The sequence below is a fragment of the Adiantum capillus-veneris genome, chromosome 21, assembly GCF_014529385.1.
Source record: "Adiantum capillus-veneris isolate H3 chromosome 21, ASM1452938v2, whole genome shotgun sequence".
In the NCBI taxonomy this organism is placed as follows: Eukaryota; Viridiplantae; Streptophyta; class Polypodiopsida; order Polypodiales; family Pteridaceae; genus Adiantum; species Adiantum capillus-veneris.
This window is the reverse complement of record NC_140951.1, coordinates 30,112,077-30,139,224: the sequence shown is the minus strand read 5'-3', so window position 1 is coordinate 30,139,224 and position 27,148 is coordinate 30,112,077. Positions and strand designations below refer to the sequence as shown.

Genomic DNA, 27,148 nt, shown 5'->3' with positions numbered 1-27,148 from the left:
TGGTACAAATGTGATAGTGGTTGTTGCTGCACACTTCTATATATTTACACATGTTAAGACAAGCCATCCACTACCATGGCTTCCCAATTTAGCCTAAATAATGCAATCTATGAATGTCTCCCACTACTTGATCGCCTCAAGAGCCTCTCCCTGTGTCTGCACAACTCTAGCAAAAAAAAACCTGAGGCATCTTTGATCTTGATATCTGACAAAGCCCTCTCTAAATAGACAGAAGAGAGAGAGAGAGAGAGAGAGAGAGAGAGAGAGAGAGATTTTAACGTTGTAGGAAATTGACATGCTTTGAAAATGCTGGGCGTTTACCGCCAAAAATCACAGGGCGACGAAAAGAGAGAGAGAGAGAGAGAGAGAGAGAGAGAAAGAGGGGAGATTGCTTGCGTGCAAAAATGGCATTCAACGTCAATTGCAATATGGATCGCCTTCCCATTAATTTGCTGGTTCGTAGTGGTAATTGCATACAATGGCTAAAATAAGGTCCAAGCTGCAGGACAGAAAATTTTCAGGTATGCTCTACACGTTCAGATTTTTCATTTGTGCAGGTTCTCATTTTACTGTTCTTGTTGTAATCTAATGTATCGTCAATTTGACATTGGAACTAGCTGTAGAGAGAGAGAGAGAGAGAGAGAGAGAGAGAGAGAGAGAGAGAGAGAGAGAGAGAGAGAGAGAGAGAGAAATGAAATGAAATGAAATGTTATATTAACGTCTTCAAAAGGCCAAAATGACCTATGAGACCAATCAGTTACAAAATAGTGAATCTAATACCATGTCTGGGTACAAAAGAACTAGAAGTGGAACAAAATACTACTACTACTACTACAATCTAAAACTACGTGGGTGTAGCAGCTGATACAATAGGTACCCGGTAAACTGGATGTAACAGTGTGTGAAACAAAGATGGAAGAAATGGTGAGGATCCATCCTCATCTGCACTCTGGATGTCGAGAGAGTATGGCTCGAATCTTCTGTTGTAGTCTCCGTCGATGCTGTGTAGCTCCTCTCCTCAGTCGCGGTCGTCTGTATCTCTGTAGCTCCAATGCTCGGTCGATGAGAGTTCCAGTAGTGGTCGAATGAGTGTAGGACGAGCTCTGCAGTGGTGGCTGTTCCTCTGGCTGTCCCATATCTAGTGAAAAGAAATCTGTAATGTGTCTCTGGGACTGCCTCTCTCTAGCTCTCCCCAGTAAAGTGTCTCTATACCTGTGTAACTCAAGTAGATATAGTCCAAGACATCTCTGATCCTCATAACTCATGACCCTAGATAGAGGACCAAAACCCTCTCTGAATAAGCAGTGGAAACGCCCCCGTATCTCATAGAACACTGTGCAATGACATATGTAGTGCAACTCTGTCTCTGGCTCTCTCTGGCATAATCGGCATATCCTGCTGTCTGCTGGTATCCCTCTGAATCTACCAGTCTCAATCTCGAGCTGATGTGAGGATGTGCGTATCTGACCAATGGCACAACGCAAACCATGAGACATATGTGTGTCCATGTAGCTGGGTCGAATCACAAACCCATCTCCTGTGAGGTGGAGAAGATGCTCTCTATAGAAAGCCATCTTCGTGCTCAACTCCTGAGGCGGCTCTATCCATGTCCTCCTGGTGTCGAGCTGGATCAGGTCCTGACGAATGAGTCTAGTGATCTCCACCCGTGTAAGAGACAGCGAGGGTGCCTGAAGAGAATACTGGAAAGGGGGCAACCTGTCCATGGTGAAGCCATGCGTCTGAAACCATGATGCAGCATCAGAGGCATACCCACACACTCAACCGGATCGGAGGCGACATTCTGGGAGCATGCCCCAGAATAGTTGGTATGATGAGGAGTGCAGAGAGATGAGAGCCCAGCTTCAGAGGGATCTTCATTTAGGAGTCATCACCTACAGACAGTCGCGGATTGCTTTCCGGCGCCTTGTGCGAAAGGAGAAACGAGCTTACCTGGCCCAGATGGAGCGAGACTTGTATCAGTTGTTCTTGAGTAGAGACTCAGGCGAGGCATGGCGACTCTTCCATGAGCACTCCCCTCCCCCAGTGATTACTTCTCCTGATGTGTGGGGCCAGTATGCGACATCGTTATATACGGTTCCTGGGCAGGATCCCCTTCCAGATCCTACAGAGCCATGTCCACCTACGAGCACCTTCTTTACCACTGAGATGGTAAAGAGAGCCATTGACAGGATGAGGACCAGGAGGGCTTACGATCATGACGGTCTAGTAGCGGAGCACTTTATACATGCTAGGGATATGCTGATGGAGGTTCTTGCAGTGTTGTTCAATCGTGCCATGTGTGAGGGATTACCTGAGACTTGGAGGTTGTCTACTATTGTGCCTATATTCAAGGCAGGTGATCCTACAGAGCCTGGAAATTACCGCACTATTATGGTTGGACACACACTGGCACGATTGTATGCATCCATTATTGAGCAGCAGTTGAGTAACTGGGCAGAGGGTGAGGGTGTACGGGCAAAGGGACAGGCAGGTTTCAGGAGGGGTTTCTCCACTCTTGACCATATTCTGACACTCAGAGCTATCATTGAGGAGGGCAGGTCACATGGGAGACGGATTTATTGTAGCTTTGTGGATTTCCGCAAAGCATTTGACATGGTACCGAGAGCTCGACTGATGCGCAGACTGCAGGAGATGGGGGTGCCCACAGTGTTGATTTGGGGGATTATGGCTTTATACAGATCAGTGATGGGACATGTACGCACCCCAGAGGGGATATCTGACTTAGTTCACTCCACTATCGGGGTGAAACAGGGTTGCCCATTGTCTCCTACTCTATTTGGTATGTATGTTGATGAGGTGTCTGATTACATTGACAGAGAGGGTGATAGAGGTGCCCAGCTGGCAGGGACGTGGATCCCATTGTTGTTATATGCTGGTGATATTGTCTTGATCTCTGACTCACCAGAGGGTATGCAGCGACAGTTGGATGCATTACACAGTTTTGCAGAGGATAGTGGATTGTCTGTAAACCTTGGTAAAACCAAGGTCATGGTGTTTAACACCACACCGCAGTGGATCAGGAGATCGGCACCGACCTTCACGTATGGTCAAGAGATTGTGGAGTATACAGATGCATACACTTACCTTGGGATAGTCTTCACTGGGCCGAGGTTTTCTTTGGGGAGAGCAGCAGAGACTAGACTGACCAGAGCTTATGCGGCCTTGGGAGGCTTGGAGAGGATGTGTTCGTAGGTTCAGTTCCAAGAACCTCGGACAAAGTTATGGCTCTTTGATACTTTAGTAGCCTCAGCTATGATGTATGGGGTACAGGTTTGGGGACCTTCTGTAGGCCAGGATGGAGAGAGAGAGAGAGAGAGAGAGAGAGAGAGAGAGAGAGAGAGAGAGAGAGAGAGAGAGCCTTCAGCAGAAAATTTAATGCGGCAAACTCGATATTTTACAACCTTCAGTGAATACCAGCTAGTGGACAAATCTGTAAGAGAACCTAATTACAAATTACTCAGAAATGAAGTTCTTATACTTGTCATAGAGCCTTGCATAATTTTTTGGGATACTAGAGTGGTTAGATCATGTTGCTTGCTCATAACAAAACTTACATGAGAGGAGGCGCCCTCTCACTGCTTTTGTTGATTTACAATCGTTCAAAACAGGCGAGTTCCTCTTCACCATTTCAATAAAGGTGAGACCTTTTAACAACATGTCGGTGTCTTAGGCCAGCAATAAATATGATGAGCTACAATCTCCTTGGAACACCAAGGAGAGCCTAAAGCTTTTTGGCCATTCCCATGTCCAACACATCCTACAGTCATTCAATCCAAGAGATAAAATCTGGGGTAAAATGCTTGTCGAGACCGTCTTTTGTCTTTGCAAGGACATAATAACAACAAATTTTCTTAACACATCCTCCTAATATTTTATTCAAAGGGAGGATGTGTGGGAAAAATTATCCTTGCCCAACCCTTGATAGGCGTAAGAGACATTGCGTTGGAAAAAATCCCTCTCACCAGGTATCAATTTAAAGCCATCAGCTTTATGTATTTGTGTTTGCTGGAACTATCTTCCAGGAGAGTACATACCGAAAAGGACATTGCAAGCAGGATTGTGCAAAGTGGAAGGCAAAACAAGCCAATACTTCCACAGTTGCATCAGCCCCACCAACGACGACCCCGGCAGCCCCGAGCACTACATTAGTGGTACATTTTGTACCAAGTCTCCAGCAACCTCAGGTTTTGCTCGAAGATAAGCAGGACATCCCCCCCCACACTATTAGGGTTATTGCGCGCTTGTGGCTCTACCAACAAGGATCACAATTTCACCATTCTCTTCGACACAGGTAGTATGGAGGATCTTTTGTCTCCACAGCTAGCCGCCAAGTTGGAGTGTAGCAAGTAGCCCTATGTGTTGGATGTTGATGGATTCACATCAGACATTCGCACATAGATCACGGAAAAGGCAACTCAATTACAGTTTTCGGTTCAATAGCCACATTTCAGCGAGATGTCCTTGTTGCACCATTCACAGGTTGAGACATTCGTCTTGGGAATCCTTGATTTGCTATTCATGTTCCAGTAATAGATAGTAAATATGCCATGTTTTGTCAATGGACTGATATAAAGCTAATGATTTGATCAGACAATAGATCCCTCGAAAACTTCACGATGCAGATATAAGGGGGAATCGTAAACTGCATATGGGGCACTACAGTCTTTGAAAGAGGGTCGTAGAGAGGAAAAGGAAAACTTTGTGTCCCCACTTTGTGCAAACGCTGGACCTTGTGAAAGCCTCAGATTTGCTGCCAGATTGGATGACATAGGAGGGTTTGCAAGTGTATGCTGAGCATTACAAGAACTCAGATTGGATGGCAGAGGAGGATTTGCAAGTGTATGCTGTCCATCATCGCTGTCAGTGAGATCTACGTTTTCAGCTCTGCTTTATGCGAGAGATCTGCTGTGTTTTTCATTGCAGATCTGGGTTTTTATAGCCAGCTTTCAACTCCTCATTTCTCAGATTCCCAAGTGGACAATTGTGCAGCAGTTTCACTTGAAACTTAGCCCTGGTCAAAACTTATTAATAAATCGCTTTTATGATTTATTTGTTGGGTCTGGTGGACAGTTTGCCCTACCTAGCCCTTAAGTGGATTATAACCTGCAAATCTCACCTATAGAGGGAGTCTCAGATGTGGATAGCGCTAGTAGAGGTTGAAGAGCAGCCCAATGTTTTCCAGCTCCCAGATTAGTCTGGTGTTTTTGGGCAAAGATCCCTAGCGTTTTCAGATTTCAGCCTACCGCCCTCCCTAGGAGCACATCAGGCCCTAGCATTTTCAGTTTTCAGCCCTTTTTTCGCCGGATCGGCCTCAATCTGCACTTGCTAGGTCTTCCCGTTGCGGTCTGGTACTTCGGCAGCCCATCGAGCCTCCCCTCTGCCATTCTGTCACCGGCATCAAGTGCTCCACTACTGTCCATCATCGCCGTCAGCGAGATTTGTGTTTTCAGATGTGCTTTACACAAGAGATCTGCTGCGTTTCTCATTGCAGATCTGTGTTTTTATAGCCAGCTTTCAATGCTTCAGTCCTCTCACATCGCGAGCACAATTCAGCCCCAAATCTATCCTCAATGGCCATCCACAATCCCACATCGAGAAGGATCCAAAGGTGCATCAAATCAGCCCTGGATGTGCCTCTTCTTGAGTTACTGCGGTGACAATCATCATTCAAGTTAGTAGAGTCTCCACTTGAGATATTGTGTAGATTCCATTTCAGCTATCAAAAGCAAATACCACATCGGCAACGGTGGTTGGGGCCCTTGAGAGGGTTGATTGGGACCCCTTGGGGTGTCATTCTCTCTCTCTCTCTCTCTCTCTCTCTCTCTCTCTCTCTTTCCCCTCTCTCTACACATCTACTGCTCTCTCTTATTCGCTCTCTTAAGGGATAGTAAAAGGAATCATCATTCAAGCTAAAAGGAAACCCTAAACGCAAGGAAAAGAAGGAAAGGAATTGTGGAAGTGTAAAACCTAGATCTTCAGCATATTTCAATTCCATTGAACCTAACATTGGTATTAAAGCTTTGAAGATTTTTCTCTAATCCACTAATCTTTGAATTATTTTTTCCTCTATTGTGTTTGAGTATGTTGTAGCGTTTCACCCAAGGACGCTTCTCTCACTCATGGAATTGTAGGACTTGCCATTGTGCATAGAATTGTGTGCCTTGAGCATAGGAAATGCAAACACTGTATACCTGTTAGGTGGAGCGGCAGTGAATGTTGAACTTTGCTCAAGATGAGTGCTCCAAACTGTGCTCAAGGTTCCTTTTACTTAGGGAAGGGAGAGCCTTCCGTTCTTAAATGAGAGTGCAAGTGATCAACAAACAAAGTGGATGAACACTGTGAATGAAGGTGCTGAGACTGAGAGATAGAGAGAGAATACGACACCGGAGATGTTGTCAAACCGTCCTCCAAGGGCCCCACTCTCGATGGCGAGAGTGGTCTACTATTGATTGCACAATCTGGTACAATACTTGGACTTGCCGACGACGAGACGGGTTGAAGTCTGAGAATGCTAATGGCTGAAATCTGCAAATCTTTATCTACTGAATTCTGACTCTATGTAGGTGACGACGGCGATGACGACGATGCGACGATGACACGCTGAAAACACAGATGCTGAAATTTGCGTTTTCCAAGCTGAAATTGCAAACTACGCTGGATCTGACCGTGCGGTGAGGATCTGCTGCGGGAAGGTGAGATCTGCCAGGTTCGGGACTTCTTCTGCGGTTACTGACTGCTGAAAACTGAAAACGCTGGTCTATGGGCTGGTTCTGTAGTGATGGAACTACAAAGCGCTAGATGTCCTGCTGTTCCAAAAGTGCTAGGGCTGATGTAAGGTGCAACGGAATGAATGTTGTATTTTCTCAAGATTAGTGATCTTTATTGCTCAAGGTTCTTTTTAGTTCCTTACGGAAAGAGAGAGCTTTCCGTCTTGTAGAGTGTTGTGGTCACGAACAAAGTGAGTGGATATTGTGCGTGCAAGTGAATGAGACTGAGAGAAGGAGAGAGAAGAGATACGACACTCGAGAGTTTGTAAAACCCTCCTCCGAAGGCTCCACTCTTGTCGGCGAGAGTGGTCTACTTTGATTGCACAAAGGTGTACAATGCGAATGCAATGGACTGATGCAACTTGGACTATGCCGATGACGACGACGGTGGTGACGACGACAACTTAATGGCTGAAATCTGGGATCTTCTATATGCTAAATTCTTGGACTATTTCTGGGCTGAATTGGTCTACTTCTATCTGCTGTCCAAAGGGGGAAAATTGCTGATGTTCTGAGTGGTCTTGGGGCTGCTTCATACGGTTGAAAATCCCTGTTTTGGTGAGGGACTTACGCTAAATAAAAACGCTGGAAAAACCAGGCTTTGGCTGCGTTTTTAAGGCTATTACTGTATGCTGAAAACGTTGGTTATGCAGACACATCCATGTTGAAAACGCTGGTGTGAGAGGGTCCTAAAGCTGAGTAAAACGCTGATGTTGCTGGTGATCTACAATCCCAAAATCGCTATTGCTGATCTGCTTCAAAAATGCCAATAGGCTGCTGTGGAAAAACGCCAGCAAGGCTGATTTGAAAACGCTATGATGGGGCTGATCTGCAAAGGAATTATCGCCAGAAGGGGGAAGACTTCAAGCGATGGATGATCTGTGAAAACGCCAAGGAAGTGGGAGGTATGGCGATCGATCTGATGCTGTGGGGGGTACTCCTGAGAAGTTGCCTGTTGAGCGGGAAGCTCCTGCTGCCTCTTCCCCAGAAAGTGCTAACTTGGGTTTGCTTATATATTAACTTAGCAAAATTGCCCTACCTACTTTTGTTGGAAAGTCACTTAAAAATAATAAGTGAAAATAACCAATAAATAGGAAAATAAGCTAAATGCACTGGAAAATTTCCCTAACTGATGCTAATGGATTCTGATGGGAATTCCGATGATCATGCTGTGTGCAACCGGAGGATATGCATCTATGCTAAGTGACTGGGCATGCACGGTCTACGAATAGACTCACAAAAGTGCCAGATCACTGCTAAATCTAGACTGATGGACTGACTGAACCTTGCTGTGGTGTAGCTTGTCCATAGACACATAGGGTTGGGATGTGTCACGTGACATCCCCTCCTTTTCAAAGTGAGGTACTGGTACCGAATTGTATGGCGTCGAGGGAGATTGCCAACAGCATCCGGAATCCTGGAAGGGACTCTTTGCCGACCCACTCTGATGTGTGGGTCGTGCGGTACGTGAACTTCATAAAGGTCTGCAACACTTGCTTCTTTGGGCCGCGCCAAAAGCAACACAAAGTCTTCTGTGGCTCCTTCGATGCTTCAACTTCGTCTAGAGACCTGCTTCTTTCGTCTTCAAGAATCTCCATGGCTGAAAATTCCTGAAACCATCTCCAACACAAAACCATGAACATACCCATTCCATGTAAAGTGAAGGAAAAAAATCGTGTTTTCTCTAAATACTGTGTATGCAATGTAGATGAACATAGAGACGGAGTGACAGCGCGTTCATCAAACACATGCAAACAATGAGGTCGAATCTGTTCTGTTTGATCGAAATCAATCAACTGTGGCAAATCACAATGGAAATGCCCATGCTTGGTGCTCATACAATCATGTGCTCTTTCGAAAACTGTGTCATGCCAAGGAAGAGACATGGAATGCGACTTCCTTACATACAAACTTTTCAGCTTTTCATGCGCAATCCGCATACATTCGTGCTCATCCATGAGAGAAACGTGCTCAACATACAATATGTCGTGCCTAGGAAAAGGGATCACATAACGATGGTGACTAAAATACAGGAAACCTTCATGAATGAAACACTCGAACAATGCGTGCGTATCAATCATGCGAACACACAATACTTCCTGTGAGGGTTCCTTGGACCAAGGCTTGAGAGCCAAGATCGCTTCTTCGGAATCTATCGAATCTTCTTGTGGGGGATCTATGGACCTCGACTCGAAAGCCAAGATCGATTCTTGGTGATTGATCGAATCTACAACGAGTTTAGCTTCGCTAGAAAAAGCATCAACTAACACATCATCCTTGTGAACAATCACATCTTCTTCATGCAACTCATCATGCTTGTGAGAAATCACATCTTGATCATGCAAATCATCATGCTTGTCATTGTCATCCAAATCATTATGCAAATCATTGGCATCCAAATCATCATGCTTATCCTTGTCATTCAAGTCATCATGCAAGTCATTGTCAATCAAATCATCATCATGCTTCACACAATCATGCAATTCCTGTGTGTCATGCTTGGGAGAAGAAGAGACTGAGAGAGTCTCCTTTTCTCGATCTTGTTGCATCTGTGCCTGTATTCGAGAAAAGAGTCGCAACATCTCTTGCCTTATTGCTTTGTTCTCGCGATCAAACTTGGCTTGCATTTCTTTGTTCTCGTGATCAAATTCTGCTTCTCTTGCTTTGGCTTCCAAGCGTGCTTGCTCGCTCTCACGTGCTATGGCTGCCATTCCTTCTTTCTATCCACGATCTATGGCTGCCCTTCGTTCTTCGTAAGCCTTTCTTTTTGCTTCTCTTTCTTGGTCTAACTCCTCCATAGGAGTTCGTGCAATCTTTGTCCTAGATGGGGAAGGGTCGGAAAAACCTCATGGTGAGGAAAATTCTTCTTCGCCTCTCTCACGCTCATCACCTCCAAGCGAAGTATCCATTCCGCTTCCAGTGATGATCATTCTGAAGTCGTGGGTTCTTGTGGGTTCTTGTGGTCTTGGTTCTTAAGTTCACGAGGAACTTGGGTTCTTGAGGTCCTTGATTCGTGAGAATCTTGGGTTCTTGAGGTTCTTGAGTCTTGAGGGTCTTGGGTTCTTGGGGTTCTTGAGGTTTTCTTTTGCTTGCAAATCGCGTTGGAGAAGGATCTTCTCTTCACCCAAGTTCTACTCTTTTCTGTGGACGCACCCCTTGGCGGCCTTGCGCTCACACCAAGGTTGCTTTTTCCCACCTCACGTCGATTGGTCGGCCGCTAAGTGCACGGTCCGCTCTCAATGAGTGAAAAGAGACACAAGGGGAGACTGGACAAGCCCTTCTTTCTTGGGATTCCTGTCACTCTTCAACAAAACATGATTAGGAATCGACACGCCCAAGTAAACTTGGGTTCGTGCGCTTATATATTAACTTAGCAAAATTACCCTACCTACTTTTGTTGGAAAGTCACTTAAAAATAATAAGTGAAAATAACCAATAACTAGGAAAATAAGCTAAATGCACTGGAAAATTCCCCTAACTGATGCTAATGGATTCTGATGGGAATTCCGATGATCATGCTGTGTGCAACCGGAGGATATGCTAGTGACTGGGCATGCACGGTCTACGAATAGACTCACAAAAGTGCCATATCATTGCTAAATCTAGATTGACGGACTTAGTAAACCCTGCTGTGGTGTAGCTTGTCCACGGACACATAGGGTTGGGATGTGTCACGTGACAACTGAATTCTATTGCTGGGAGAAATCTACTAACGCTAGGGCTGATCTGCTGTCATAAAGTGGTTCTGCTATGTTTGCTAATGTCGAAGCTGCTCTGCAATGCAAAAACGCCAAGGCTGATCTGTCTTGCAAAAACGCTAGCTTTGATGCCGTGTTGCAAAAACGCTAGGCCATGCTAGAGGGTCCTGCTGAGAAGGTGCCTGTTGAGCAAGGTACTGCTGCTGCCTGTTTTGCAAGAAACTGCTAGCGCTAGGTTTCTATATAGACAAACTTAGCAAAATTGCCCCACCTAGTTTCCAACAAAAGTCACTTAATAAATAAGTGAAAAATGTCAAAAATAGGGAAAATAGGTCTACGTAGTGTAAAAATGCTCCTGATGGGTTCTAATGGAAATCTGATGATCATGCTGTGTGCAACCAGAGGATATGCATCTAATCTAAGTGTCTGGACATGCACGGTCTGCGAACAGACTCATAAAAGTGCTAGATCACTTTCTATTCTAGATTGACTGAACTGAACTGAACCCTGGTCATGCTGTAGCTTGTCCACGGACACAAAGGGTTGGATGTGTCACGTGACAATACCGGGGGTTATAGTTGTGGTGCACCTGCGAGAGGGTAGTTGACTTGGTGTGTGCACTTGACCACCTCGACATAAAAAGCATGGATATTTGCAGTCATAAATTCTTCGACATGACAAATCACATCATTGACGACATGCATTGGAAATATGAAGATGTTGATTGCGAGTACCAGGATTTGTTAACGGCCTATGATGCCAAAGAAGGACGCCATCCGGATTAGCCTCTTAGCTATGGAGTCTTGGCATTGTTTGAAGAACCATCTCTCCCATCTGCTTGGAGAATACCATCATTCTAGAGGAGGCATTGCATCGTCTATGATGTGTACACATCTTTGGCAGCACATCAGGTCTGCACTATCTGCATCTTCTTAGCAATCGATAGCCATTAACCTGGAGCCAAAGGGTTCGAATCCAAGGCAACCACCACGGGAGTTCGCAGGCATCGTGAGCCTACATTTGCAGCCACATCCGTTGCAGAGACGAGGATTCATCTAGGGCTTTTATCATATGGCAATCTAGTCAAAGCCCCAAGAGGAGCCTCTATCTTTGAGGAGTTACTTGGCGGTCTCATGAGACATCATAAAGAGGACTTGCCATGGTTCATGGGCACAAAGGACATATCCATTTTCATCTCCCATTCGGCGTTGCTCTCACCAATCTTTCCACGTAGGGGCAGTATAGGCTGGTGAGTAACCTTAGTCGACATCAGCGTTTGCATATCCAGCCATTCGCTCTACAACCATCCATCCGGTTTGCGGTTTGGTTCACACCATCTGAGTTGGGGCAACAAAGGTTATTACTTGCCGGTAACCAACAAGGGCATAGTTGATCCAAGATGCCGTCCATTGTTTGCGAGTAGATGCATCATCACCATCCTTGTGTTTTGGACATTTCCACATCACCCAGGGGAGCCTCTCTCAAAAGTCGTCGTGGAGGACATGATCTAGAAGGAAATTCATCTGAGACCATCTTATAGCGTGCATGGAGTTTGATACCAGTACCTCACCTTAAGCAAGAGGGGATACTACGTGCACGTGGCTCTATGTGCCACGTGGACAGGCTTCATCGACTTGTAGTACCAATTTTCTAGTTTGAAACCCTCTTGCACAAATGGTTTGTAAAAGCGTTCTGACAAATGTTGTTACACTATGGTGGGCATCTAGCATGACATACATATAGTTCTAGGCTAGAGGAATCCAATGAGCCATTCTCCACGTCGATCGGATCCTTGGGTGTCCCGGACATATGTGATAGTTTTACATGAAACTTAGTCTTGGTCAAAACTTATCAATAAATCATTTTTATGATTTATTTGTTGGGTCAGGTGGACAATTTGCCTTACCTAGGTCCTAGCTCTTAAGTGGATTATAACTTGCAAAACTCACCTATAAAGGGAGTCAAGGAGCCACTGATTATCATTAGATGTGGATAGCGCTAGTAGAGGTTGCAGATCAGCCCAGTGTTTTCCAACTCCCAGATCAGCCTTGCGTTTTTGGGCAGAGATCCCCATCGTTTTCAGATTTCAGCCCAGCGCCCTCCCTAGTAGCAGATCAACCTCTAGCATTTTCAGTTTTTAATCCTTCCCTCGCCGGATCGGCCTGGATCTGCACTTGCTAGGTCTCCCCGTTGCAGTCCAGTACTTCGGCAGCCCATCGAGCCTCCACTTGGCCATTCCCTCACCGACATCGAGTGCTCCACTACTATCCGTCATCACCCTCATTGAGATTTGCGTTTTCGGCCATGCTTTACGCGAGAGAGCTGTTGCGTTTTTTGTCTCGCAGTTTTGTGTTTTTGCAGCCAGCTCTCAGCCCTCTCTCACATCGGGAGCGCAATTCAGCTCCAGATCTACCCTTGGTGGCTATCCACAATCCCACATCAAGAAGGATCCAAAGGTGCATCAAATCAACCCCGGAGGTGCCTCTTTCTGAGGAGTTACTGTGGCGATAGTCATCATTCGAGTCAGTAGAGTCTGCACTTGAGGTATTGCATGTGTGTATATTCCGTTTACGTAATAGAAAGCAAATACCAGATCGACAACAGTGTGGGGGGGCCTTGAAAGGATTGGTTGGGACCCCATCGGGTGTCATTCTCCTCTTCTCTCTCTTTCTCTCTCCCTTTACACATCTCTACCGCTCTCTCTCATTCCCTCTCTATATGGACAATAAAAAGAACCATCATTCAAGCTAAAAAGGATCACTAACACAAGGAAAAGAAAGAAATGATTTGTGGAAGTGTAAACCCAAGATCTTCACCATAATTCAATTCCGCTGCACCTGACATTTGTTCATGGAACTAACACCATCCCATATCAGCTAAAGATGGAACCTAGGATGCAGACACTCATTAAGCGGTATTAGCATATTATACTGTGAGATGGACTTCGTTCAAAGCTTCCACCCTCTCGACCAAAAGACTATCATATCGAGCTTATTTCTAGCACAGAACCACCCAGCCAATTTCCCTATCGCTTATCCAAAGCATTAGAAGGGGAGTTGGAAACACAGAATGCAGACCTCTTGGGGCCGGATTTATCCACCCATCATCCTTACCATTCATTCATAACACCCATCCTCTTCATCATGAAGAAGGACAAATCGCCCAATTATGTGTTGACTACAAAGCAGTAAATAAGTTGACAATCAAGAACAAGTTTCCCATGCCTCGCATCATTGAGTACATTTTGGAGTGACTGGATGGTGCAAAATTCTTCACCAAAATCGACTTGAAGAGCGGCTACCACTAGATTCACATTTTTGAAGTAGACATTTCAAAAACGTTGGATGTGGAGAAGGTTTTCCAGATTCTTGGAGCAAATCAACTCTATGTCAATGCCAAGAAGAGTACCTTTGGGGTACATGAGGTTTCCTACCTCGATTTCATCATCAACAACGAGGACATGAGATTGGACCCCGAAAAGATCCAAGCCATTTTATCTTGGGAGATTTCCCAAACCGCCCAGCAGATACGCTCTTTTGTGGGTCTTTGTCAGGCCTATAGCAAACACATGTAGAATCTTTCAGAAATTGCAGCACCACTTATAGATTTACTCAAGGGATGCAAGACCAAGGGCCAGAAAGTGTAAGTAGAGGGAAGGTCTTTGGAGGCTTTCTACGCACTCATTAGTCGGTTCGGTAAGTTTGTCATGCTGATCCCTTGCAAGCATATATCTTCAACAGAAGACGTCGCTCGACTATTCATCCGGTTTTGGTATCCCATTGCTGGGTTGCCCAAGACCATCACCTCCAATGGGGACGCCAAGTTTACTTCCTAGTTTTGTGTAAGGTGCAGCAGAAATGAATGTTGAACTTTGCTCAAGACAGTGCTCTGAACTCTGCTCAAGGGTTCCTTTTACTTACGAAAGAGAGAGCCTTCTGTTCCTTTAGTGAGAGAGTGCAAATGATCACAAACAAAGTGGTAAACACTGTGAATGAAGGTGCTGAGATTGAGAGATAGAGAGAGAAGAATACGACACCAGAATGTTGTCAAACCCTCTTCCGAAGGCCCCACTGAAAACTGAAAACGCTAAGGGCTGAATTTTGCAAATCTTGTATATGTTGAACTCTGACTCTATGTCGGTGACGATGGCGATGACGACGATGCGACGACGACGCACTGAAAATGCAAATGTTGAAATCTGCGAATAGCAGGCTGAAATTGCAAACACTGGCTGGTTTGACCGTGCGGTGAGGATCTGCTACGGGAAGGTAAGATCCGCGAGGTTTGGGGGCTGCGATGCGGAGGCTAATTGCTGAAAATGAAAAACGCTGATGCAAATGCAAGAACCTGTTGCCGGAAACTGCAAACGCTAGGGCTGAAAATGTGTCTGCCGCAGAAAACGCTAGGAGATCTGCAAACGCCAGGCTGATTTGCAAGTGGCAAAACATTGGGGCTGATCTGCACTTGATGAAAACGCCAGGCTGATTCTAATGGCTGAAAACGCTAGATGTTCCGCCGGGGAGTCTTGTTGAGAAAGACTTGTGGTCTCTGCTGCCTCTTCTCCAGAAACTTCTAGCGCTAGGTTTTCTTATATATTTGCTTAGCCAATTTTCCCTATCCAGTTTCCCAACAAAGTCACTTATTAATAAGTGAAAAATGGCTAAAATAGGGAAAATGGGTTCTATGCACTGTAAAATGCTCCTGATGGGTACTGACTGTAATCTGATGATCATGCTGTGTGCAACCAGAGGATATGCAACTACTCTAAGTGCCTTAACATGCACGGTCTGCAAACAGACTCACAAAGATGCCGGAACACTTCTTAAGCTAATTGAACCCTTGTCATGAAGTAGCTTGTCCACGGACATATAGGGTTAGATGTGCACGTGACATCCCCTCCTTTTTAAAGTGAGGTACTCGTACCGAACTGTATGGCGTCGAGGGAGATCGCCAATAGCGTCTGGAATCTTGGAAAAGACTCTTCGCCGGCCCACTCTGATGCGTGGGTCATGTGATACTTGAACTTCATAAAGGTCTGTAATGCTTGCTTCTTTGGGCCGCGTCGAAAGTGACACAAAGTCATATGTGGCTGCGTCAAAGCTTCAACTTCGGCTATAGTCGTGGATCTACTTTCTTCAAGAATTTCCGATGATGAAAATTCCTGAAACCTTTTCCAACACAAAAACATGAACATACCCATTCCATGTAAAGTGACTGGAAAAATTATAGTCTTCTCTAAAGACTGTGCATGCAATGTAGATGAACATATAGACGGAGTGCCAAAATGTTCATCAAACACACGCAAACAATGGAATCAAAACTTGTCTTTCTGATCTAAATCTATCAAATGTGACAAATGACAATGAAAATGCCGATGCTTGATGCTAAATCCTTCTTGTGCTCTTTTGGATACTGTGTCATGCCAATAAGGAGACATGAAATGTGAATTCCTTGGGTGCAAACATATTATTCATCTGTATACATCCATGCTCATTCATGGGCGAATCGTGTTCATCGTACAATATGGCATGCCTATGAAAAGGGATCACATAAAGACGGTGACTAAAATACAGGAAACCGTCACGAGTGAAATACTCGACCGTCATGAATTATCATCATTGTGAATAATCACATCTATATCATGCAAATCACGTGTGTCGTGCTTTGGAGAAGACAAGACTGAGAGAGTCTCCTTCTCTTGCTTCTTTTCAATCTTTGCCTGAGAGATGAAGAATGAACAGCTTGCTCCCCACGAATGACAATGAAGAGTCACTCTTGGCATTGAAAGTGAAAGTATTAGCTGCCCAATCAATGAGAGGGTTATGCTCACGAAACCATCGAATGCCTAAAAGCATATCACATCCTGAAAGAGGAGAGATGTAAGGTGCAACAGAAGTGAATGTTTGAACTTTGCTCAAGATGAGTGCTCCGAACTATGCTCAAGGATTCCTTTTATTTACGGAAGGGAGAGCCTTCCGTTCCTTTAGTGAGAGAGTGCAATGGACACAAACAAAGTAAAGACACTGTGCATGAAGGTGCTGAGACTAAGAGATAGAGAGAGAAGAGAATACGACACCAGAATGTTGTCAAACCCTGCTCCGAAGGCCCCACTCTCTATGGTGAGAACGGTCTACTTATGATTGCACAAATCTCTACAATGCTTGGACTCGACGACGATGAGGACGACGACGAGACGGGCTGAAAACTGAAATCGCTAAGGGCTGAAAAATCTGCAAATCTTTATTTGCTGAATTCTGACTCTATGTCAATGACCATGTCGACGATGACGATACGACGACGACACGCTCTGCGTTTTTCGGGATAATCTGCAAACTTCACGAGATCTGACCGTGCGGCGAGGATGTGCTGCAGAAAGTTGAGATCTGCGAGGTTCGGGGATTCTAGTGCGGACTGCTGAAAACTGAAAACGTTGAGTCTAGGGCCGATTCCGTCGCAAAGATCTGCAAAAACGTTGAGGTTGATCTGCAAACCAAAAACGCTAAGGCTGAAAATGGGTCTTGCTGCAAACATGCTATGGATCTGTTGGTGAAATCCACTAATGCTAGTGTTGATCTGTCCTTTGCTGTCGCTAGGCTAATGTAGATGCAAAAACGGTGGCTGATCTGGGTTCTTGTCCAAAAACGCTAGGTTATCTGCAATCTTGCTAACCTCCAAGCGGGCTCTTTCGACAAGACAAGGATTAACCACATCATGTATACTACTAGAATCAAACAAGACTGTTAGGTGCAGCGGAATGAATGTTTGCGCTTTGCTGAAGATGAGTGCTCCGAACTGTGCTCAAGGTTCCTTTTGTTCTTATGGAAGGGAGAGCCTTCCGTTCTTAATGAGAGAATGCTATGATCACAAACAAAGTGAATGGACACTGTGCATGCAAGTGTATGAGACTGAGAGATAGAGAGAGAAGAGAGATACGTCACCAGAGACGTAGTAAAACCCTCCTCCGAAGGCCCCACTCTCGTCGGCGAGAGTGGTCTACGTATGATTGCACAATCTGGTACAAATGGAATGCATGAGACTGATGCAAGTTTAGGCTATGTTGGCGATGATGACGGTGATGACGAGACCGACACTAGGGCTGAAATCTGCAATCTTTCTACTACTGTCCAAAAACGCTATGGGCTGAAGTTTGCTACTAGTCTAAAATGTTGATTTGGGGGGCTGTTTCTGTGGGCCTTTGTCGCTGAAAATCTGCAGGTTTAGGGATGCATACTTTTCAGCTTTTCATGAACAATCCACATACATTCGTGCTCATTCATGAGTGAAACGTGCTCAACGTACAATATGTCATGCCTAGGAAAAGGGATCACATAAAGACGCTAACTAAAATACAGGAAATGATCACGAATGAAAGAGTCGAACAATGCATGCTGACTAATCATGCGAACACATAGTACTTCCTGTGAGGGTTCTGTGGATCTAGGCTCGAGAGCCAAGATGGGTTCTTCCTGATTGGATGAAGCTTCCTGTGTGGGTGCTTTGGACCTCGACTCGAAAGCCAAGATTGGTTCTTCGTGATTGATCGAATTTGCAATAAGGTTAGCTTCACTAGAAACAGTATCAACTAACTCATCATCCTTGTGAACAATCACATCATCTTCATGCAAATCATCATGCTTGTGAGAAATCACATCTTGATGCAAATCATCATGCTCATCATTATCATCCAAATCATCATGCTTCTCATTTTCAATCAAATCATCATGCAAATCTTGTGTGTCATGCTTTGGAGAAGAAGAGACCGAGAGAGTCTCCTTTTCTCGAATCTCTTCCATCTGTGCCTGAACTTGAGAAAAGAGACGCAAGAATTCTTTCATGTGTTGGTCGCTCTTTTCTTTGATGGCTTTGTTCTTGCGATCAAATTCTGCTTGACTTTCTTTATTCTCGCGATCCAATTTGGCTTTTCTTTCTTTCTCTTCCAAGTTGTACTTACGCTCTATGACTGCCATGCTTTCTTCGTATTCACGATCTATGTTTGCCATTTCTTCTTCATAGGCCTTTCTGTCTACTTCTCTTTCTTTGCGTTCTAACTTTCCTTCCAGAAACAACTGCTTCAAAGCCTCCATAGGAGTTAGTGCAATCCTTGGCGTAGATGGGGAAGAAGGAGGGTCGGAAAAACCTCCTGGTGAGGAAAATTCTTCTTCGCCTCTCTCATGCTCATCACCTCTAAGCGAAGTATCCATTCCGCTTCGAGTGATGACCATCCACTGAAGTCTTGGGTTCTTGTGGTCTTGGGTTCTTAAGTTCACGAGGAACTTGGGTTCTTGCGGTCTTGGGTTCTTAAGTTCACAAGGAACTTGGGTTCTTGGTTCTTGGGGTTCTTGAGTTCTTTCGCTTGCAATCTGTGTTTGAGAAGGATCTTCTCTTCACCCGAGTTCTGCTCTTTTCCGCGGGCGCACCCCTTGGCGACCTTACGCTCACACCAAGGTTGCTTTTTCCCACCTCACGTCGATTGGCCAGCCGCTAAGTGCACGGTCCGCTCTCAATATTGAGTGAAAAGAGGCACAAGGGGAGGCTAGACAAGCCCTTCTTTCTTGGGTTTCCTATCACTCTTCAAAAACACGATTAGGAATCGACACGCCCAAGCGAACTTGGGTTCGTGCGACCTCAACAAGCAAAAAAAAAACTCTGTGGTTCTTTCCTTGAGTGATACAGAACACTACCAAAGCTCTGATACCATTGTTAGGTGTAGTGGAATGAATGTTTGCGCTGTGCTCAAGATGAGTGCTCCGAACTGTGCTCAAGGTTCCTTTTGTTCTTATGGAAGGGAGAGCCTTCCGTTCTTAATGAGAGAATGCTATGATCACAAACAAAGTGAATGGACACTGTGTGTGCAAGTGTATGAGACTGAGAGATAGAGAGAGAAGAGAGATACGACACCAGAGACGTTGTAAAACCCTCCTTCGAAGGCCCCACTCTCGTCGGTGAGAGTGGTCTACTTATGATTGCACAATCTGGTACAAATGGAATGCATGAGACTGATGCAAGTTTAGGCTATGTTGGCGATGATGACGGTGATGACGAGACCGACACTAGGGCTGAAATCTGCAATCTTTCTACTGCTGTCCAAAAACGCTATGGACTGAAATTTGCTACTAGTCTAAAATGTTGATTTGGGGGGCTGTTTCTGTGGGTCTTTGTCGCTGAAAATCTGCAGGTTTAGGGCTGAAAATTGAGGTTCCTTAAGGCTGAAAACTAAGGTTCTTACTGGGCTGAATCTTGCTGGTCTTTTCTACTGCTGAATCGCCTGATGAATACTGCCAAAAACGCTAGGTGATGAAGCTCTCAAAAATGCTAGCTGCTATGTGTGGCGATGATCTTCTTCAAAAACGCTACTGGCTTGAAGCGGCGGCGAAGATGATCCAAAACGCTAGGGGTGTCTGTGGAAGGAAAACGCTAGGCTAGGGGGATGGTTCTTCTTTGCTTGGAGGAAATCCACCAAGGGGTCTTGTTGAGAAGTTGCCTGCTGAGCTTGGCTCCTGTTGCCTCTTCTGCCATTAGTGCTAGCTCTAGTTTACTTATATACAAACTTACTCAATTTGCCCTACCTACTTTTCAACAAAAATCACTTAAAAATAATAAGTGAAAAATGTTAAAAATAGGTAAAATAGGCTAAATGCACTGGAAAATTCCCTTGAAGGATTCTGATGGGAATGCTTATGATCATGCTGTGTGCAACCAAAGGATATGCATCTACATTAAGTGACTGGGCATGCACGGTCTACGAATAGACTCACAAAAGTGCCAGATCACTTCTAATCTAGACGGATTGGACTGACTGAACCCTGATCATGCTGTAGCTTGTCCACGGACACATAGGGTTGGATGTGTCACGTGACAAAGACCACCATGTGTTGACCATTCACATGACCATAACACTTAATGAGAGACTCATCAATGGGAGGATCATGAGAAACTTGGGACACATGAGTGTTCTTATTTATGGCATTAACAGAGGATGTGGGTTCTGTGGGTTCTTTAGATTCATTAGAGTCAAGCTTAGGAGATGTTCTTTTTATCTGACCCCATCGGGTGTCGCTCTCTTCTTCCCTCTATCTATCTCTCTCTCTCTCTCTCTCTCTCTCTCTCCCTCTACACCTCTCTATTGCATTCTCTCAAACCCTCTCTTCAGGGGAAATTAAAAGGAACCATCGTCTAAGCTAAAAGGAATCACTAACGCAAGGAAGGAAGTTGAAGGATTTGTGGAAGTGTAAAACTAGATCGTCACCATTTCAATTCCACTACATTTGACACCCAGAGTCCGTAGTCACAATTCGCACAGGGATCGGCATTCCAGGGTCCACAAACCGGGACCCACATTGCGCTTCTCAGCCCCGCAATTCATATGGTATAATTGTACCATTTACTAATACAGTAATTGCGGGTTAGGTAACCTTGTGTTATGATCATTTCTCTCAATTTGTATATTGATTTTTCTCTCTCTCCCCTCTAATCGGTTTTGCAAGTGGGCAATGGTAGTAGTTCTCGGTGGTGTGTTACACATAGCCTTGGAGCTTGCTGTCTATGGAGGATTGCTTTGCGACATTGAGGGCTAGAGTTACTTGAGAGGAAGGTTCTGGTGTTGCCGGTGTTTCTTCAAGATCAAAAGCTCAATGCTACCAACCATTTGGATTGGAAGGTGCCTATGGAGGTAGTGTTGGAGACCTACAACCTTATCTTGATGATGCACGTCGAGATTAATTGGCCAAAGGCTCCTACATGCATGTCTCTCTCCCACCCATGTAATCGAGGAAACTTACAGACTCAACTATCTTGGGATCAATGAAAAATAAGGTTTCGCTCATTTATCTTTCTCAATGGAAGAGACAAAGCACTTGGACGATTGCTTTTGACAAGAGCTTACTTGGAGGTACAATTGCACATCATGGACAATTGACAATCGGCACCCATGAAGGATCACATTCAAAAGATGCAAGAGATGCAACAAGTGCTTCATGCAAGGAAGCTGATCTCTTTAAAGGATATGGCTATCATCTTGATGACCGTTTGACTCCTAAGTTCCATGGTGTTCGATTAGGAGGACCAATTACGGAGCTCTAGATTAAGAAGAAGAAGAAGAGTATTTTAACGTCGTAGGAAACTATCCCAAGAGACCATGGCATAATAGTCATCTATGAAAGAAAAGTAGAAGCAACGACACAAAAAATGATTTTTTTTTTTTGGGTGAGAGAATCAAGGAAACGATACGTCATATGTGTGCATATTCAAAGGAATTGTTTTGAAGAACTCAAATTCAGATTTGAATTTGGATCAATCAGAGGAACCTTTGCTATATAAATACTAGCCAAGGTGTAGGTGTAGGTAGTCTTTATTAACTCTCTCTCTCTCTCAAGAGGATTGTCAAGAAGAAAATAAATACACAATTCTCTAGAAATACACATGCCAAAATCTTGTTGGAACGAGCCTTAAAGAGCCTAGAAGGTAGAGATGTTAATGCTCACCTAAGGATATAACTAGCAAGTTTACACCTTTGAATTTGAAGCATGAAAATGTCAAAAGTAGTCAAAAGTCCAATAAAGTAATTTGTAGTGTGGATGAATTTTTTTTAAAGTAATTGTGTCAATCCTATTTGTGGCTTTATGGTTTTTCTTGGTGTTTGCATCTTAGGCTATGTTTTATCTTGATGGAGTGTGTTAAGTAACCAGGCAAGAAATAGCGCAGCTAAACACCAAGAAGACTTCCTAGTAGTAACATTGTTAAGGTTTTTAATATAAACTATAGGGCCTTGCAAGAGATCCATTTATAGGGTGGAGGTTATAGAGGATGTTGGGGTTGAGAACAAAGAGGTCAGGGTTGCCAGCATGGTGGGGTTTGCTAGTTGATGAGAACCACACGTGCCCACATGGGTTTGCAATTGGCTTAGAGGCAACAACATTCATAGTCAAATTGGTTTATTCACACAACATGTCACGTGCGCACTTCACTTGCGCTACGTGGACATACTTCTGCTATAATTTAGCATGAGTCATTAGCTTAGGACAGAGCCTGGCACCTTTGTGAGCCTCTAGCAGGACATGCATGTCGAGACCGGTTATAGTTGCATACCCTCTCTTGCACAGGACAACATTTCATCATGTAGGTGTTTTGCCGCATGTGAACCGCCTTTTATCCTGGCTAATTTAATAAGTCACTTTTCAACCTATTATTTAAATGGTCGTGGGGCTGAATTAAACCCTGCTCGATCCAACGTTGGTACAACTGAAGGTGGTCGGCTCATGGAAATGCTAGGAGCAGGTGCATGAAGCTTTGCAAGAGGATATCTGAATACTTGGGCACGTACTAGATGTAGATGGGAACAGGTGTTCTTGTGATGTGTATGTGTGATATGTTGATGGTCGAGTCATGGGTTTGAGCTCTATTGGTTGGGATGCCTCAAGTGCGAGGACTATTGATATTTTTGGTGGCTTTTGATATCCTATGTGGTTTGGGTGTTACGGCTTGCCCTGTGCAGCTCTTGAGGGGAAGCTATGCTTGATCGGTGGACGAAATCAACCAGCTCGAAGTTTGTGATGACCGTGGCAGTCGTCGTCTCTTGGGACTGGGATCGACTAGGATCTCGCTGACCGGGGACTACCGTCATAAAGACATCTGTGCATGATTGGTATCGAAACTCTGATGCCTACCACCAAGCACAACATTGGCATCGGCATAGCCGGGCGAAACTCAAAGTGAATCGATCACCGATCACCTTGTGCGGGAATGCTACCCAATTGGGGACGTTAAATTTTTTTTTAAAAAAGAACTTTTGAAAAAAGCGTGCAACAGAGAACGAGCAGCACAGGGAAAGTGGCGCCACCTGGTGGCCATGCAAAAGCAAAAAATGAGGGCCATAAGGAGATGGCGTTAACTGCAGAGGTGGCAGTCTGAGAGCGCTGGAAGGAGGGCTGCGGGCTCTGTAGCTTGCATGAGAAAGTAGCGCCACTTGGAGGTTTGCATGGGAGGGCGATCAATTTTGGACAGAGGCGGATGGGGTTTGATCGGGCTGCTGCAGGGGGCCGTAGAAGTGATAGGAGGGGTTGCAGTTAAGGGCTACAGGGAGGATGCTATAGAGAGTAAATATGATTCAAGGTGTATGAGAGCTAGCCAAGGGCTGGCCGAGCAGTGAGAAAGGAGGACTAGGAAAAGCCGCGGGCCTCCTGGAGCAAGCAGTACGGAGGGGGTGCCTCCGAGGACGGCGGAGTCTGCATGTGTGGAGCTTGGGAAGACCAAGGGGGCATTTATTAGAGTCATGACGGGCTGCAGAACCGACAGAGGCCGCCATGAAGAGGGGGCCAGCGCTGAGAAGGTGAAGAGACCGCCAGCAAGAGAGGCTCAAGGCTGTGACCAAGGGGGGTCCATCCAAGGTCATCACTGAGTAAAGAAGAAGCCAGAGAGGTGTTGCGTGAGGTGGCGGGGGCTGCATAAGGCGAGAGAGAAGAGCGCCATTTGGTGGATAGAGAAGGGGCGTCCACTTGTGGAAGGGGTCAACTGGTGTGGAAAGAAAGGTGCCGTGAGAAAAGTAACACAAAGCCATGTTAAGTTTTGGGGGAGCGCGCTGGTTGGAGGGAGTTGTTATGCAAAGGGCTAGCATGTCGGGGATGCCCATAAATTGAAAAGGTGCCGCTACAAGCTGCGGATAGCTAGACGCCAAGGCACATGGAAGCACGAAGGAAAGAGTACAAGAGGAAACATGAGCATGGATAATCTCCAAAAGCCGAGGAAGGGTACCAGGTTGCACCAAAGCACGCAATTGACAGTCACCATCATTGTATTGGGATTGTGTTGATGTGATACATAGTTGGTTTGTGTTTTTTGTCGAGCTTGCCATCGATCTCATCTACGGCTCGTCTTTTGCCATATGCCCGTAGTAGCATTGGCTCCGGGATTGTGTGTGTGTGAGCAAAGAGGGAGGGAGAGAATGATTGAGTGAGCAATTATATGTGTGGTCGAGGTGTGTGTCGCCTCCCTGTGTGAGTGTGTTTACAGTATTGGGATGAGTGTATGCATTGGTGGGTACAAGTGTGGGATGGTGGTTTGTTGACAAATGTTTGCGGTTATGGTCGAGTGTGTGTATTTGTGATTGCTCGTAGGCGAGTCGCTGTATGGGAGATTGGCAGATAGTGTGTGTTTGTATGTGATTCTGTGTGGTTAGGGGTGCGGAATTTATCCTGGGCTATAGAGAGGCAAGTGTAGAGTGTGTTGGGTTTGTTCCCTCTTCCCCCTTTCTAACGTGTTAAGTAGCCCATAGGGCGCTTGTAGAAGCCAGAGAACCAGGGAATTTGTAGGGCACCAAGCCGTGCCGTAGTAGCCAATAGCAACCTAACGTTTTCTCAGCAGGGCAAGCCATGATGACCAACGTTTTTCAACCATAATGACCAGCGTTTTCAGCCATGATCGGTGTTTTCGACTAGCATGAACGACGTTTTCAGTGAAGACAGCCAGCGTTTTCAGTTGTGAAGCGGCAACATACCTCACCCTAGCCTCATCGTTGGTTGCAGACCCCTTACCATCGACACCGCTAGAAGATTCTGGCATTCAGCCATAGTGTCGTCGTCGTCGTTACTGTCGTCCACACAGTAACTCAACACCTAGTACCCCTTGTGCCAGACCCTCATTGTCGCCGTCATCGTCGTTGACATAGACTCCATTAGTACCTCGTTGTCGACATCATCGTGGTCGACATAGACCCCATCGATACCTGGTCGTCGTCGACATAGATCTATAGAACCTAATCGTGGACATAGACCCCATCAGTACTTTGTCATTGTCGACATCATCGTCGTCTACATAGACCCCATCAGTACATCGTTGTCGACATCGACTGCAACAGTACCTTGATCGTCATTGTCGATCTTTACCAATGTGGTCACTCAAGCAACAGAATCTGAACTTTGGTGTTTTGTTTGCTAAACATTTGGTGTTGAGAGGGCTAGATCAGTGTGACATAAAAACACGTTTTGTTACTCTGAAAACCCAAAACCCTGAAATAGCCGAAATGTTTTGCCGAAACTGCACGAAACGTTGGGTTTTTAAAAAAAAACCTGTTCCTGTGGCATCCTTGTCGACTCCGATAGCATCTTGTATGTGGCCCTTGAGCGGTCTTCTTTATGTGTCCTTTTACATAACATTTTCTTTGATGTAGATCATTTTCATTCTCTCCTCACTTCTTTTTGCACACATGCACTCTCATAAAACCCGTAGTTGAGGCTTTAAAAGGAAAACTAGCTCTCTATTAAAGTGCAAAAGGAGGATAACATTTGTTCATAGACGACAGAAACTTGTAAATATCTATGTTGGCACATGGTATCAACTCATGCATAGAGTCACTCGCTTTCTGTTTAAGGTATGTTTGTATAATACAATTTACCCTTGTTGTCTAAATGGTGTGTATAATACAGTTTACACTCGTTGTCTAAATCGTGTTTGCAACTAAATTTTTTTCATGTTTTACTCATGTGCAGGTTTTGTATTGGGACGACTTCTTATTTTGGACATTGAAGTGTTCTCTATATTTTCTCTTAGTTGAGAATGTTATATGAGTAGTGCTAGTAGGTTTGAAATAGGTTTGAAGTTCGACTTAATGATATAGCTTTCTTTTTTATGTACCTTTGTTTAGATGTTCTTTTCTCATTAGTGCATTACTTGTTCTGTGGAGTAAAGACGATCTCGCATTTTAAAATGTAATTGGTGGTTGGCTTTTGAGATTCAAAATAAATAGGTAATAGTAAAAGAACTGTAGAGTATTCTTGTGGCTATTCTCTATCAATTTTTGAATTTTAAATCAAGCCTTTTCTTTTAGACTATGGTTAGTTATTTTAAATTTTTTCATCAAGTTTGGTTCTTTGAGTCATAAAAAATAATGAAATGTAATCTAAGAGAACGTGTCACCTTATGCTTATTCAAGATTTTTTTTTTTTGAAATGACATAAGTTGATCATAACTTTTGAAAGATAAGTCTAATTCGTTTGAATGTTGTCTGATGTATGTCTCCACCAAGATTCAAATAGATAAAGGATTTTGGAAATTCATAAAAGTGGTTTTTTTTTGAAGTAATGGAAATCACTAGCCAAAGAAATTTCATAGTTTGTGGGGAGAACAATCTTAATTCAGTTTCCTTTAATAGCTTTGGCACATCTATCAAAAGATTAATTTTTCTCTACAATTTAATTTTTTGGGCCATACCTTTGATGCACTTTGTATATTTGAATTCAAAATGAGAGCTACATTGTAGTTAGCTACCTTCATTAGATATATGTTTGTACTTTATCAATTTGTTAAAAGAATGAAATACACTTCAATTATCATTTTTGTTAAAACAATGTAATACACTTCAATTGTTAAATGATAGAAGTGACAACATAAGATTTCTTCTTTAATAAAAAGCTTAAGGTTATTAAACCTTAACTTTACATACCTATCTGTCTCATCCAAAGAGGACAATTCATAAGCTATAATCAAACTATCTAGTCACCTATAGCAATCCACAAACAATTTGTTAGAGAAATAAGTTAGATGAAGTAGTCAATGCTCTTTTTGTATAGCTGTTAGAAATGTTTTCATCTCGTTAATGTCAAATTTTGGTTAAGTGAGATTCTTGATCTTGTTATGTGAATATATTTCACATGATTTTAAATTAATAAATTA

The 27,148-nt window shown here is 44.3% G+C and overlaps 1 long non-coding RNA gene across 1 annotated transcript; it reads left to right on the top strand.

Moving 5' to 3' along the window:
* Nucleotides 1-26,109, top strand: LOC147430718 (uncharacterized). The gene is made up of 2 exons (XR_015185735.1): nt 1-521; nt 25,966-26,109. It is a non-coding gene; the product is annotated as an uncharacterized LOC147430718 (long non-coding RNA).
* Nucleotides 26,110-27,148: the final 1,039 nt, after the last annotated feature.